Raw genomic sequence first — 16,001 nt, forward strand, 5'->3', positions numbered from 1 at the left:
TTAGTGTCATGACACTGCGCGGCAACGGCTCTAATTTGTTCACTAAGCTGTCTGGAATTGTTGTCTAATTTTTCATTAAACTGTTTGTTCTGCTCACTAAGTTATTTGAGATCTTAACTCTGTTGTTTGGAATTAACACTAAATTCGTTCTTAAACTGTAGCATTACTGTCATAAATTGCTCCAAACCAAAAGTAGCTGCTGCATTCTCAGTGCTCGGTAATGGAGTACATGCAATTGTCACGTTCTGTGTGACCATTTGGTCATTCTGTAATTTGCAAAAAGATTTTTCAGTCGAACGTACACTGTCAGTCACTATTTCGGAATTAAATAAATCCGTCGAACTTTGTGTATCCTGTTCATTTTCATTAGACAAATTTGTGTGTTCATCACGTAAATTTAGTAAACCGGTTGTGTTAGGCTGGGCAGCGCTCATTACAATAGAGCGTCCCGCGTCATCGATTGTCGTCAAATCAACAGAGGACATAACCGAGTTCGTTTGTTCATCATTAAGACAAAAGTCATCATTAGTGGTTGGAACGCATTGATTGTCAGTGAACGCACGATTGTCATCATTACACTGCGTGTCACAATTACTATCGGTCACGTTGTTTAAGTCGTTTATTTCGTTCCTAATACCTCTCGATACACTATTCACAGTCTTTCGCAGCATTTTCACAATAGTCACAATTGTTCACAAAAGAAATAAACACAGATGCAAAAAGCAACAAACACAAATACAACAGAGCAAAGAATTGCCGATGATCTGAGGAAAGAAAGTCACAAAATTAGTAAAAGCGTTGCGCCAAGTCCTAATTATATTTAAGCAAATAAGAGCAGATATCTGACTGTTTTTCAAAAGATTCTCAACGAAATACGATCCTGGACCGGATGTCGCCAAGTGTAAGCTCCCCAGAGAAATTGAAGATAATATTTTAAATGAGAATGGATCTAGAGCTAAGTGTAACCTCCCAGCAATTAAATTTAATGACAATGACAATTAAATAAAAATTAGCAATCTGACCCAGGTATAAACTTCCCACAAAAATGAAAGACAATTCAATGATAATGAAAACGCAAATAGACCGAAATGTCGATCTTAGGCCCTGATTAAAAGCAAATTCTTACCTCAGTAAAACTGCATCTGCTCTCATTTTTTGCCATAGCTTAGAGCAAATTCATTGCAAAAATTTTGAATTTAAGGGAAACTTTTCTCTAAGGAAATAGAAGGCAAATATTCTTACAAAAAAGGATTCTTTGTTAAAAAATTGCTTTGAAAACAAAATTATTATTGGGGCGATTCTTGAACAAATTAGTTACAGTTAATTTACATTATTAGCTGAGCGCAATGCTGCTTCATTACCTTGTTTAAAAATAATATACCTCGTCCTGAATCTGGACCAGAGTGCCATGTCGACGCCCGCCGACTCCTCACACACAACTGCGACTATCTCTCGCGCGCTACTACATGCTCTCGCGACTCGCTACGTACAACTGAACTCTCTCGCAACTCGACCGCAACTGCAACTGCCGACTCCCTACATGCAACTGAACTCTCTCGTAACTCGACTGCAACTACGTCATCTCGCACGCGCTACTACTCTCGAACTGCTTCGCAACTGAACTGCACTCTCACGCAGTCAAGCGCAGACTAGCAACGACAAATAGCTCTCTGGTCAGAGACTCTGCAATGCCTCGCCATCGCCGCCACCGAGTACATACGCGTTTCAATATATACGCTGTATCAGTGGCCAACATACGTGGTTTACGCAGACTATCTGTAACTATAATGTCAGCACTCCAATCATCTACTCTTTTAGAATGTTCTTGACGTATCACCTTCCACAGAAGCACATAAATGTTTGTAGTATCCTGCCCATTTCTTTTAACTGAGATGCTGAGTTCTTTCAAGTTATTATAAAATTTGCATATAATTTTGTCATTGATAACAAAACCAGAAACTTTTTATGACGGAAAGATATTCCTGATTATCCAGTTGAACAAGACAGGCCGATGACAATGTCAAAAATCCATGCAACAAAGCTAACCGATAGCTTTACGTGGCACTTGACTTCCTCTATTTCTTCACATGAACCACTTTAACTAAACCAACTGTTTTCAACTTCATCAATTTGCGAGGCCGGGAGATTTCTTGTTTTGTATTTGTCTATGATGACTGGGTGTTGTGTGATGTCTTTAGGTTAGTTATGTTTAAGTAGTTCTAAGTTCTAGGGGACTGATGACCATAGATGTTAAGTCCCATAGTGTTCAGAGCCTTTTGAACCATTTTTTTTTGTATTTGTCTGGGCACCTTGTGTGTGTGTGTGTGTGTGTGTGTGTGTGTATGTGTGTGGGAGAGAGAGACAGAGAGAGACAGAGAGATAGAGAGAGTTATTTAAATTACCAACGCCACGATTTGAACTTACGTGAGAAAAGGATGGCAACGCTGCAGTCGGTGGGAAGCAGACGCCTCTCTCGCTTTCTTATTAAAAGGAAACAGACCACGAGATACGAGCCAAGAACCTGTCACTGACGCGCAGACCGATATAGCCTCTAAAAGAGCGGATATATATACCCGCGTCTTTCTCTCTAATTTATTTAACCATGACATTTAAAATTATTGCCTACGAGTGCAAATACATTTCTCATATTAGAGCTAAAAATAGACATCGACTGTGTAGAAATGAGACAGCCAATTTTAGGTTTACGATCAAATTCAGTGCAACACACAGATGTCATAATACGCTCTTTCGGCTTCTTTGCAACAGCGTCTAGAACGTTGACAACTGTAACATGCACAAAGTAGTCGGAATAACAGGGTTTATGTAATCAGTATCAGCTGTTCATTGCAGATGATGGTAACTGATGTTTACCCTGTTTATAACGTAAGTGACATGTTTGTCATGATCCACGAAGTGCTGTTACGTACAGTCACGTAGCCTGTAATGAAAGTAACTAAATTACTTCTGTCTCCAGTCACTCGCTTTGTCTAGTATTTCTAATCTCTGAGAATCTATTTATGTTTATTGATTAGTTGACACTTTTTTCATCTTGCAGAGAACAGTTGAGTTTAAAACAACTTTATTTCGTGCAACAGCACTCCTGCTCCTCTTTCCAGTCTTATTAAAGAGAATCCGATGTCAGTGATCCACAATCCTTCCAGATGCTTCCTTACCTACCTTCTTCGCGAACACCATTAAAGCGGGGCATGTAATGTTGTCCATTGTGGCCGGCCGCTGTGGCCGGCCGCCGTGGCCGAGCGGTTCTACACGCTTCATCCCGAATCGCGTTGCTGCTACGGTCGCAAGTTCGAATCCTGCCTTGGGCATGGATCTGTGTGATGTCCGTAGGTTAGTTAGATTTAAATAGTTCTAAGTCTAGGGGACTGATGACCTCAGATGTTAAGTCCCATAGTGCTTAGAGCCATTTGAACCATTTCTGTCCATTGTGGACGCATATAGGTGCAGCTGATCTTATTTAGATGGTTTCACACTGTTTGGCTTGAGACAGCGCTGATTTATTACATTCTCCTCGGGATACTTAGGGGTCGTAAACTGCAGATATGTAAAGCTAGCTGTTGTCGCTGGCCAGGGGTGTCTCCTACCAGGTATATGTTAGCAGTGGAATCATTGAACTGAGATGGTTGCACGCAGTTCGGCTGGCACCTTCACTTGCTGAAAACCCTTTCTGTTGTAAAGCGATGATACACGGCCTAGGCGTGAAATGGCCTCAAACAACGTACACAAGCCTGATTGTTCGTTCGTAGTTGGAGACGCATCGCCCTCTACTGGTCTGCCCTGAGCATGAAGGTTCATTATTACCTCCAGTACACAGGTAATAATAGTTAGCGATGCGCTGTGGTCCAAATAGCATCGAGAAATAGGTTTCCGGTAAAGAAAATCACCCGTCGATGGAAGTTGTTAAGGGCTGCAAAACATTCTGAGCCGTTCAGCCGGCCGAAGTGGCCGAGCGGTTCTCGGGGCTACAGTCTGGAACCGAGCGATCGCTACGGTCGCAGGTTCGAATCCTGCCACGGGCATGGATGTGTGTGATGTCCTTAGGTTAGTTAGGTTTAAGTAGTTCTAAGTTCTAGGGTACTGATGACCTCAGAAGTTAAGTTCCAAAGTGCTCAGAGCCATTTTTGAGCTGTTCATCTAGTGACAATCATTTCAAAACAAAAATAAATTCTCGAAACGAGTTATGCTAATCCAGATAAAACAAACACCACAAAGAGATTGGTAGCGGAAATTAATTTTCATTACTAAAACTAGCCTTATATTCTAATTCTCCATCGACCATTGTATACTTTATGAACTGATAGCTTTTTTCCTTCTGTAATAAGTTTTCATTTCCTAATAAATATTTATGGCAGGAAAGACAGTATTACGCCATCGTCGTACCCATACTTATTTTATTATTTATTTATATTTACTTTACTTTTTCTGGTGTTTCCACTTATCAATAGTTGCCTGTTCTCAAATGCTACGAACTTCTGTCCTGCCAGACTCCTGGCCATAGTTCTGTACGTCTCGTTTACACGGTAGTTCCCCTCCACGTTTCCGTCGGCCTCCCTCATTGGAGATGTGGTGGACAAACACAGAGGCCATTGTTGTGCCTCCACACGTCGCATATGCATTACATTATGTCAATTTTAGAAAACTAAAGAACGTTTCTGCAACAGGAGTGGATATTCATTAACTGGGTAATGTAATTCTTGCCATTATACGAGTGAGTTTAAAATTCAGTATGAAAGAATATCAACGATACGATACGTCGATGACGTTTCTATCCTCAGGGAAAGCTAGAAAAAACTGCAATTTACTTAAGAAGATGAACCGTTTGATGAGCACGGAATGTGAACTGAAAGTAAACCGAAGAAAAGTGAGAGTAATGAGGAGTAGCATAAAGGAGATTAATGATAAACTTAACGTTAAAATTGGGGACCATGAACTAGACGAAGCGATGGAATTATAGGAACTTTGAAGCAAAACGGCGTATGGCGGATGAAGCAAGAGGGTATAAAAAGCATAATAACGCAGGCAAACGGAGCATTCCTGACCAAAGAAGTCTACCAATATCAGACACTGCCCCCCAATATGTAGGAAGAAATTACTGAGAATGTAAATCTGAAGCACGGAAACTAAATCAAAGAGTGTGGGTACAGAGGGAAAAGAAAGGAATCAAAGCGTTTCAGATGTGGTGCTACAGAAAGATGTGGGAAATTAGTTGGATTGATGAGATAAGAAATGAAGAGATTTATCACATAATAAGCGAGGATAAAATACGTGGAGAACTGACGAAATGAATGGGGAGGATGATTGGAAGTGTTAAGACATCAGGGAATAAGTTCCATGGTACTAGAGGGAGCTTTAGCGGGTAAAAACTGTAGGACAAAATAGAGATTGGGGTATTTAACGACAAATAATTGAGGACATTGGGTATAAGCGCTATGAGACAAAGAGGTTGGAACAGGAGAGGAACAGGTCCCAAGCTCAAAGGTGCGCCAGAGGCGCCAAAGTACAGAATTTGTACACATTGTGTATCGTAACAAGTACTGAAAACTGAAAACTGATCTGGTTGAAAATATATGAGAATAGAATCAAAAGCGTCACAGTAAAAACGCTTAAGCAAATAAGCTGTTTGCGTGATAACTGCGAATTTGCTGTTACGAGCCGCCATTGATTTCAGTATCAAGTATTGTCCTAGTTGTAACATGAGCCAGATTAGTTGCGCATGTGAAAGGATAGTTAACATTTTTAATAATTTTGTACTACTGGGACGGTATTTCATATTGAAGTCATTGACGGTACGTATCCACACATTCTCATGTGTGTCGCCAACAATTCGTTTGCAGACGCTTGTTTACTGGAGAATTTTTATTTCCATTATTGTCTATTTCCCTACGTGTGAATTTTTTCTGTTACTTGTGATACACCTTGTATATGTATTATAACAAAAATTTTGTAAAGTTTGTAGCTCAATAAATAATAAATCTCATGTGGATCGGAGCTTGGTGTAAATATTATTATCTGACGCCATTTCAGTGACGGACGTGTCACTTTAAATTCGTGCTATTACCAGTAGTCTAATCCAGATCCATCGTGTGATTTGTCATTTCCATCACAAAAAAATTTTTGTTTCAGTTTTCGGTTGCAAACGTATAGATTTTTACCATATTTATCAATTTTCAATTTTCTAAAATTTAACTATTTTCTGGCGAGTTCTCTTCAAATGTAACATATAAGTAGTTAAAGAGTGCCTCAACTTCGACACGTCAGTATAGAGTTAGATGGTTTTTTTGTATTTCTGTCCCTTTTTCAGCGTTAGAGAGCGATGTAAATTGTATATTATAAGATTAAAAAGTTCCACTATAAACTAAAAATCTAGTATCTGCCTGGAACAATACGTAACGTTGCTGGTACCACCTGGAGCTCATTTCCAAATGGCTCCGTACATCTGCCCTGGCGCTATTCTTCTCTACAGCAGATTCGCAGCACCAGTATGGTGCAATTCCACACATACCAAATAGATTAAAACCGAGTTGAAAGAAACTGGACGCAATATGACTGGCTGCCTACGATTAATTCGTTATTCCTATAAGGCCATCTGACGTCCGCAGAAGAACAGCAGCAGAAATGGAGAGAAAGAAGCATAAAATCGATCGCACACACGTCGTGTTCGAACATGAACTACAAAAACCTCGACTGAGGGCAAGGAGGAGCTTCTTGAGCGCAATATGAGCAATTCTATCAGCACCTGGAACCCGTAGAGTAGAGCTATGGTGCAATTCATTAACCGAAAGGTTTGAGGGAAACTCAAAGAAAAACCTGCCGCGGCATCCCATATACCGTACGTGACACGGAAGTCACTAAACAGGAGTTTCACGAGGCAAGACGTGCCTAAGGTCTTCATGAATGAAGACGAGTTCTGTAATTGTGCTAACCTGCAGGAGCCGTTTCTACTGGTCTGCAGAAACCGGCCCTATCCTTGCACTGCACGAGACCTATATGTAGAAAGTTATTAAGGCCATCAAGACAGCGGAATTCTTAAGCTTCCAGTCCAGCTAAAAGAAAATCAGCGCAGAATTTTGTTACTATTTTGATTTATTGTATTATTTTTATAGCTTCCTGTCGTCTAAACCCTGGGCGCGGAATTACGAGGGTGAGTCAATAAGTATGTCGCAAACTGGGACAGAGACCTCAAAGCCCAATACTAGCCAGAAATTTGTTTTCCTTTTCAACCTACTCCTCTTGCAAATTTGAACACGTATCCGATCATTCTGTATGGGGTTAAAAGCCCGCAGCACACAGTGAGGTGATAAAAATCGTGGGATACCTGACAATATCTTGTCGGACATACTTTCGCCTGTTGTAGCACAGCTACTTAACGTGGCACGAACTCAACAAGATGGTAGTTCCCTGCAGAGATACTGAGCCATGCTGCCTCCATAGCCATCCATAATTGCGAAAGTATTGCCAGTGGAGTAGTTTATGCATGAACTGATCTCTCGATTACAGTCCATAAACGTTCGATGGGATTCATGTAGGGCGATCTGCGTGGCCAAATCATTCGCTCGAATTGTCAATGATGTTCTCCAAACCAATCGCGAATAATTGCAGCTAGGTGATATGGCCATTGTCATCCATAGAAATTCCATTGATGTTTGGGAACACGCAGTCCATGAATGAATGACTGAAAATAGTCTCCTACAGGCCGAATACAACCATTTCCAATTAATGATCGGTTCAGTTGAACCGTAGCTCCCAGTCGAAAACCCAGCCCTGACCGTTATGGAACCACCATCATCTTGCATAGGGTCTTGGCTACAACTGGGATCCCTGGGTTCGAGAAGCAAGCGCCACACTCTAACCCTACCATCAGCTCTTAGAAACCGAAAGCGGGACTCATTTGACGAGGCCACGGTCCCCCAGGAGAGGCGCTGGAGGCGATGTCGTGCTATTAACAAACGCAGTTGAATCAGTCGTCTATTGCCATTGCCCATAAACTCCAATTTTCTCCGCACTGTCCTACCGGGATACATTCGTCGTACGTCCCACATTGATTTCCGCGTTTATTTTACGCAGTGTTGCTGATAACTCTACGCCAACGCCGAGGATCTATGTCGTTGAGTGAAGGCCGTCGGCCATTGCGTTGTCCGTGGTGTGAAGTAATGACTGAAATTTGATATTCTCGGCACAAGCTTGACACTGTGAATCTCGGAATATTGAATTTCCTAACAATTTTCGGAATGGAATGTCCCACGCGGAGAGCTATTACTAGCATTCCGCGTTCAAAGTCTGTTAATTCCCCTAGAGCGGCCGTAATCTCATCGGCAAGCGGTTCACAGGAATCACCAGAGTGCAAATGGAAGCTCCGCCAACGCAGTGCCCTTTTACACCTTGCGAACGCGGTACTGCCGCCATCTATATGTGTGCGTATCGCTATCCCACGACTTTTGTCACCACAGCGTATAAATATTTTGGTGGCGCTCGCATTTGTGAATCACCTCTAGGGATATAACAAATTTGATTCCTTAAATTTCTGCAACGCACACGCCCCATGTGTTCCCGGGGTAGTGAAATACCCGTAGACGGGGAAACAACACGCCATCATTGGGTAGCCAGTGCGGCCAGGAAGCTCCTTGTTTGTGATTTCTCTTGTCCTCTGCTGAATTCCTGAACCCAGCTGAACACAAATTTCCACGATATAAAGATCGAACCTATACGAGACAGTGCCTCGGCTCACAAAAATATCGTCTTTGTAGTCGGGTACACATCCATACTAGAGCTGCCATGTTGGTCTGACTGCAGAATACTTTATATCGGCTACCTTACACCTGACATGTGCTGTCTCCTTCTGCATACAAATAGACGTGAAATTTAAAGCGATATGCGGTATTCTGCCTTTTACGATTTATTTATTGACCCACTCTCGTATCTGAAATGGAAATGAATGTTTTTTCTTTCCGTATGTAGCACTAGATAAAATTCAGAAATTTATATATGTTGCAAAGAAATGTCTATGTAGAATATTTTAAAAGGAAAAAACAGGTCATTTCTGCGTTACTACATTCGGATTTCTTTTTGAAGGTCTTACCAAGAGACCAACATCCATTTGGTTGCTGCAGAATTCTAGAACATATTCAGAGTTCGAATGTAATAACTTTTCTAGAGACCGCAAAGCTTATGTCCACGAACCAGCACGGTTTCAGAAAGCAACGCTGGTGTGAAACTAAGATTGTCCTTTTCTCACTTGATGTACTGGCAACTATAGATGAAGGACAACAGGCAAATTATACATTTCTAGATTTCCAAATGCATATGACACGGTAGGCCACTGCAGACTGTTAACGAAGCTGGAACATACGGAATAGATTCCCAGATATGTGATTAGCTCGAACAGCTCTTAAGTATAGAACCCAGCACGATGTCTTCGACGGCCTGTGTTCATCAGTATAGAACCCAGCACGATGTCTTCGACGGCGTGTTTTCATCAGAGACAAGGGTATCTTCAGGAGTGCCTCAGGGAAGTGTGTCAGGACAGCCGTTATTTTCTATGTACATAAATGATCTAGCAGAAAGCGTTTGTTTTCTGATGATGTTGTGATAAACGGGAAGGTGTCAAAAGTGAGAGACTGCACAGAATGACACAAAATGATTGAGGCTAAATTTCTAGTTGGTGTGGTGAATGACAGCTGGCTTTAAATATGGAAGAATTAAGTTAGTGCGGATGAGTTGAAGAAACAAACCCATAATTTGCGATTGAGTATTTTTAATGTCCTTCTTGTCACAGTATAATCATTTAAATATCTAGGCGTAGCGTTTCAAAGCGATAGGAAATGGATCGAACATGTGAGGATTGAAACTTCCTGGCAGATTAAAACTGTGTGCCGGACCGAGACTCGAACTCGGGACCTTTTCCTTTCGCGGGCAAGTGATCTACCATCTGAGCTACCCAAGCACGACTCACGACACGTCCTCACAGCTTTACTTCCTGCAGTACCTTGTCTCCTACTTTTCCAAACTTCACAGAAGCTCTCCAGCGAACCTTGCAGAACTAGCACTTCTGGAAGAAAGGATATTGCGAATACATGACTGAGCCACAGCCTGGGCGATGTTTCCAGAATGTGAGGATTGTGGCAGGGAAGGTGAATATTCAGCTTCGGTTTATTGGGAGAATTCTAGGAAAGTGTCTTTCATCCGTAGGGCGTTGGTGCGACATATTCTTGAGTGCTACTCGAGCGTATGGGATCCACATCAAGTCGGATTATAAAAGACATCGAAGGAGTTCAGAGGCGGGGTGCTAGATTTGTTACCGACCGGTTCGATCAACACGCAAGTGTTGCAGGGATGCTTCAGAACCTCAAATGGGAATCCCAAGAGGAAATGCGACGTTGTATTCGAGGAACATTAATGAGAAAATTTAGAGAATCGGAATTTAACTGCAGAACGATCCTACTGCCACCGATATTCGTTTCGCGTAAGGATCAGGAAGATATTAGAAATTAGGGCTCGTACGGAGGAGTGTAGATAGCCATTTTTCTCTCGTTCTATCTGCGGATGGAACAGGGAAGGATACGTCTAGGGGTGGTAGAGGATAGCCTCCGCCACGCGCCTTACTGTGGCTTGCGGATTATGTATGTAGATGAAGACGAGCCAGAGAAAAAGAAACTAAAGTCTGAAGGAGGGAAACGGAGCACCAGTTATATTCTGTCAATTGTGTGAAGATATGCTCTAGAGGCAGACCCGCAGAGACTGATGACATCTCCCTCCTCCCCCCCGCCCCCCAATAAAAAACTGTGATTTGCACTACATCGACTGTCTAGGTACAGATCTGGTGGCCTGAGTGCGTATCACGAAGCTGATGGGAAGCGACGACGTATAGCCGCCGGGCACCCGCAAACGGTCGGTGAATCGTGGCGCGGTCTGTAGCTCGAGGGCGTGAATAGCAATGGCGGGTGCGGGAGAAGGGCGAGCGCTGCGACTGACAGCTGCTGTCCCCGGCGCTCGAGAAGGGGCGGAGGAGGCGGACATACGCTACGCTCAAGCTAGCAGCCCCAGAGCGACGCGGCGCGGTCCGCGACTGGCGAGGCGGTCTGGCGAGGAGTGCGCATCAGTACCAACTCCTAAAGGACGATCAAGATAATTTTGTGGTCGCTGTGCTATAAGTTTCGTCACAGGCTAAAACACTTGGTATTCCAGGGCAGTCACTTTCAGGGAAGCAAGTGTTCTGCTGAGAAATTCCCCACATTCTACGGACTATTGCAGCATCCGAGTGTGTCACGCGTTTAATGCTACATTACACGACCATCGACCAAAGTGACATACATGTATCGACGGAAAATGCAAAACTGTAAACTTTTTTTCGGCCAATGGGCGAATATGTGGCGCTGCAGCGGTATTTAACCGTGCAGTTGGCAAGGGTACTAAACACGGGACATACAGATACAGGGGCGTGAAACCTTTGCGAATGTTAATACGTGTACTCAGTCGGACACTAACTGTGGCTACGTGAACAATACACGCAGACGTCAGCATCTGAGAGAAGGCGTGTAGTTGGGCTCAAAGAACACGGTTGAAGTAACTGACAAAAGGCTCGACGTTTGAATAGGAGCGAGAAAGTTGGCGGGGATGTGTCAACAATGGTCGAACACAGCGTGAGAAGGAGGGAGAGAGGCGACAGAACGTGAGGACCGTACAATCATCATAGCCTCAGATTCATTATTTTCACAGGTCGGACGTGCTTCACTTATGGCAAGGACCATTAATAGACGGCTCACGGAAAGGGAGCTGACCTCACGGTCTCCCTTGACGATGTTCTACACTCCGTTTTGTTGAGCTTCGTGCAAAGCCATTTTGGTTTTTCAAGACAGGAAAATAACGCCCACCTGCACACTGTGAGTGCTTCTACCGCTAGTCTTTATGCTTGCGAAATCCTACCTTGGGCAGCAAGGTCGCCGGGTCTCTCTCCAGTTAAGAGCATTATGGGGCATTATGGGGAGAGACGTCCAAACCAGCGTGGGATTATGGCGATCTGATTTCCCACTTAGACAGAATTTTGTGCAATATCCCTCAGTAGGATATCCAACAACCGAGTCAATCAATGCATGCTGAATATCTACTTGCATAGGGGCCAGAGATGAAACTTCCCAATTTGTAAAGCTCTTTCCCTAGAATAAATTGTCCAATTTTTCTAAAAATTTAATCACTTGTTTTTCTGTACATGTACCTCACATCTACCGATTTCTGTCCCATTCGGATAACTCCTTCGTGGTGCATATTTATTTTTCTTTTCTTTTGTTATCTTAGATTGTATTATTCGATAGAGAACATTATAATTGTCATCAATTGTGCATTTTCTAATTTTTGAAGTACAGGGATTCAACAAAAATATTGGAACACCGCGGGAAATGCATGCTTGAATATAAATCCAGTTGCTAGCCGAGCCTGAAAACTGTAGCGTTGCATTTGACCACGATCGGCACCTGTGCAGCGTGCTCGATACGTTGCAAGCCTCAGTCGTGGGGAGGACAGTATGCTGCATAGCTGTGCGTGAATTACGTCGGAGCTAAATGTTACTGCTCGTATGGTGTGTACTTCAGTAACCAAGCAAACCGAAATGTTTGATGTTTCAAGATTTGTGCTGCATACAGGGAATGCAGAAAAGCACAGTACGGTAAGTCTCAACGCGGACGAAACTGTGTGTTGAGTCATGGCGATAGACGGTCATTGAAGAAGGATTTTAAGGAAAAATAAATGACGACTGCTGCAAAAGTCTCTGCAGAGCTGAATATCGCATTCGCGATCCCTGTTAGTTCCAAAATAACACGAAGGCGAGTCCATGAGCAAAGAATTGCAGATGAGCTGGAATTCCAAAACAACTCACAGGTGATGCACATGCCTGTAAAATGAAAACGTAATTCCGAAGCCGTAACACCAGGACTGTGGAGTGGCGGAAGATACTAATTCGGGTGGATTAGTCTTTTCTCGCACTGTTTCCAACTTCTGTTTGTTCCCCAGCGGTGATGTTGTATTCCAAGGCAGTTCGTGCTGCCCAAAACTGGTTTTGTGAGCAAGAGAAGAATTCTAGCATCTCCCTGGCCAGCACATTTTCCACGTCTTTGAGGTCTGCTTTGGACAGAAGGCGCGTGGTCGCAGTCCTCCTTCCCTTGGAAACCGCAGACTACTGGTATTTCTGCATTCCGTGCTGTTTTGAACGCCAACAGGTTTCCTACACCGTATTACTCTGAGTAATGTCTTGTTTCTGGCGTCTCACCGTAGCTACGGAGACCGTTGTGTTCTTAACATAAACTTCTTATTTGCATGTATATAGATACTGAAAGGAACACACAGACAAAATATACTAAGATGTGGAAACGCTGGTAAAAATGATGTGAGTCCTATTTCCGGCGTTAGCTTTTTTAGTGTAGCACCTCAGAGACTGGTTGAACCGGTTTCCTACCATGCAGGCACATTCTCATGTTTATTTAAGATCTAATATCCAATGTTATTTAAATGGCTTAATGCGTGTCTCAGAGGTGAAAAGAGGAGCAATAACTAACGCAACCACGAACGGTAGTAAACAATAATTTACTCTCGGAGAGCACCAGGCAGCAACGTGGTAACGTGAAGCTGTCTAGATTGTTGAACATCTGAATTCAGATGTTCAACGCTCTTGACGATTTCACATTACCGCATGAACGTCTAGCACTTTCCGAACGAAAATTATTTTTGACTACTGTTGAGGTTGAGTCAGTTAGCGCTCTTCATTGCACCTTGAAACACGCATTAATCCATTTAAATAACATGGGACAATAGAGCTTAAATACACTTGAAAATGCACCTGCGTAGTATGAAACCAGATGAACCAGTCTCTGAGTGGCTACAATAAAACAGCAAACGCGGCAAATTCAACTCTCATTCAATTTTACCTGCGTTTCCACATCTCAGTATATTTCAGTGTGAATAATTATTTTTGCCATGGATTCCCTACTGATAGGATCATCTGCATATCATTTTCTTAGAGATTACGGCATTTTTTTAATTAGTGACTGTCGTATTGTTTTGGATTACGGCTAATTTCAATGAATGAGGACAACGTTGTGGGCTGATTGATTTTTCGTGGAGGCAGCTCGCAGTCAAATAATTCTAAGCTTTCATTGTCACCTATGACTGTCAAAGCTATTTGTTCATAAAATCCACGATAGCAATTTCGGGCGTGTGTATGTATTCCCGTTCACGCATAAAGTCGACGTCTTCTTAGTTTCGTCAACACCACCACACAGCTTCGATGTATTTAACGAATGGCGTAACGGAACCAACAAAACTTGCTGTTCTATATATTTAACCACAGAAAACCAGTTTTAGTCATGCGAGCACATTGAAGTCACATATGAAAAATGTGTTATATATTAAAATACGTCCATATGTTACAAATGATGCAACTGAAAACAAATACATACATGATGCCAAGGAAACCTTCTGTAACTTGGCGTAGTTTTAATGCGATGTACGAGGGTGTGCATTTACCTATGCTATAGTTGCATACGCTCATGAAAATGCGTTTAGCTTACTGCTCAATGAATGTGGCTAGCTGAAACTTATAGCTAGGATAATGCTTGTAACTTAAATCTCTGAACTTTTGGGTTGGGTTGGGTTGTTTTGAGGGAAGAGACCAAACTACGAGGTCATCGGTCTCATCGGATTAGGGAAGGAAGTCGGCAGTGCCCTTTCAAAGGAACCATCCCGCCATTTGCCTGGAGCGATTTTAGGGAAATCACGGAAAACCTAAATCAGGATGGCCGGACGCTGGATTGAACCGTCGTCCTCTCTGAAATGTACTGAAATTAATCTGAGCCTTACGGGAAAACCACTTACCTGCGCTAAACTTATACCTTGGAAAGATTTGATATTATTATGAATTGACAGCCAGAAATGTCATACTTACTGAAATATTCTAGCTATTATGCCGTGGTCAGATGAATTTCTGGCTGGTTAATTCTGTGTAATTTTGGTTATGGTATTATTAGTATTATTGTTATTGTTTCAGAACCAATATTTTTTTTTATTTTTTATAATTAGTGCGCTGCTGAAAATAACTGTTTTGGAAGAGATTTGCTCAATATGTTAGTGCCAGCGTTGCATATCAGTGTTATTAAAAACTGGTCTCATGGTTAAACTATAAGTACGCCATTGCTACCCCTCGCCACTTCCACTCTACGCCCTTTGTTTCTGCTATATTCAACCATATCAGAAAACTTCAGATTTATAACATGAGACCGTGTGCAAAATTTGACATTATAAGTCAAAACCTCATTAAATATTTTTTTACGTTATTTCAGGACATCAGGTGTATGAAATTTGTGTGTTTTCTTTCAACAACGTTCCGGATTTTAAATTCATTTCAGGATGGTGAACTTCATACAGCATCACTGGGAGAAGATATTCTGCTACACACTAGCAGAAAAGTGTAATTAGTAAATACATATACTCTTAGATGTGTATTCGTCACTCTTGCAGTAGCAAGTATCAGTCAGAGAGATAAAAAGGCGCCGACTACTGGCCGCTGTCCCTTCTGGAAGAATATCATACTCAAATCACTGAAACAGAGGATTAATTTTTACGTTATGTTATTTAATAATTGGGAAATAAACATCTGTACTGAAGTTCGGTGCGATATTAGGTGAGAGCTCTATGACATGTTGGTCTACCAAGATGAAGATACATAGACTGCAGTATGGATACCACTGCAAGTCATAGGTGGTGGCAGAACATAATAATGACTGATGAAATCCCATGAAGTTCCGAGAAGCGCTAACTAGGCAGCTACTTACTTCAAGATGAAGTTATCCAGAGGTGATAGAGAAACAGATGGTTGCCCATCTGTACCGTGGTGAATGGATCGAGCGGACTCCAGCTGCTCGATCTTTCATGGAACCTGACACGTCCGGTTTTTGCATTCTTAGTAGGTCGGCTTGATAGTGACTCGATGGATATTTTTACGT

This window comes from Schistocerca piceifrons, chromosome 1 (genome assembly GCF_021461385.2).
Source record: "Schistocerca piceifrons isolate TAMUIC-IGC-003096 chromosome 1, iqSchPice1.1, whole genome shotgun sequence".
Taxonomy (NCBI): domain Eukaryota; kingdom Metazoa; phylum Arthropoda; class Insecta; order Orthoptera; family Acrididae; genus Schistocerca; species Schistocerca piceifrons.